The sequence below is a fragment of the Populus euphratica genome, unplaced genomic scaffold (assembly GCF_000495115.2).
Source record: "Populus euphratica unplaced genomic scaffold, PopEup_1.0 scaffold875.1, whole genome shotgun sequence".
In the NCBI taxonomy this organism is placed as follows: domain Eukaryota; kingdom Viridiplantae; phylum Streptophyta; class Magnoliopsida; order Malpighiales; family Salicaceae; genus Populus; species Populus euphratica.
Genome location: NW_011500733.1, coordinates 15,872 through 16,475, shown reverse-complemented (window position 1 = coordinate 16,475; position 604 = coordinate 15,872).

Here is a 604-nt window from a genome sequence, read left to right as displayed (position 1 = left end):
CTATCACATAAATAAAAGGATTGATTAATGAGTTTAAGTACTAAAATTAAAAGGACAAAGAGATGGCCAAACTTGAAAAGAGATGCTAGTGGAGTCCAAATCGAAATACTGTTTGGTAATTGAGTTATATCTAGAGCTGTAGATCTCGAATTTAGGTTTACTTTATATGGATAAAAAGGTAAGATATAGGCCTACAACTTTCATGTAGAGGTTTGGTTTTAAAAAGACTGTTTCAAATCTAAATTATAGCAACAACAAAGAAGTCTGAATTTGTCCTCCAGTCCAGGCACTGTTCAGTGTTTAGCCTATATCTTGAGTTCTAGAAGTTCAAATGACTTTAATTTTTTTTTTTCTTGTTGAAATGCTAAGACAATTTCCTAGAACTTTCATTATACAAGTGGTTTCAATTATGATGTTATCAATGATGTTTTATTTAGACAAGAAGATAAGGATTGTTACCAAGTTAAGACGTTGTCACCTACTCATCAATTATTTATCAAATCAATAGTTTCAAATTTTGGCCTATAAAAGGAGATATTTATCATGTATTTAAGTATCTTGGTTTCCAGATTAAGATCATGATCTCTTTGTATTGCTTAAGTTA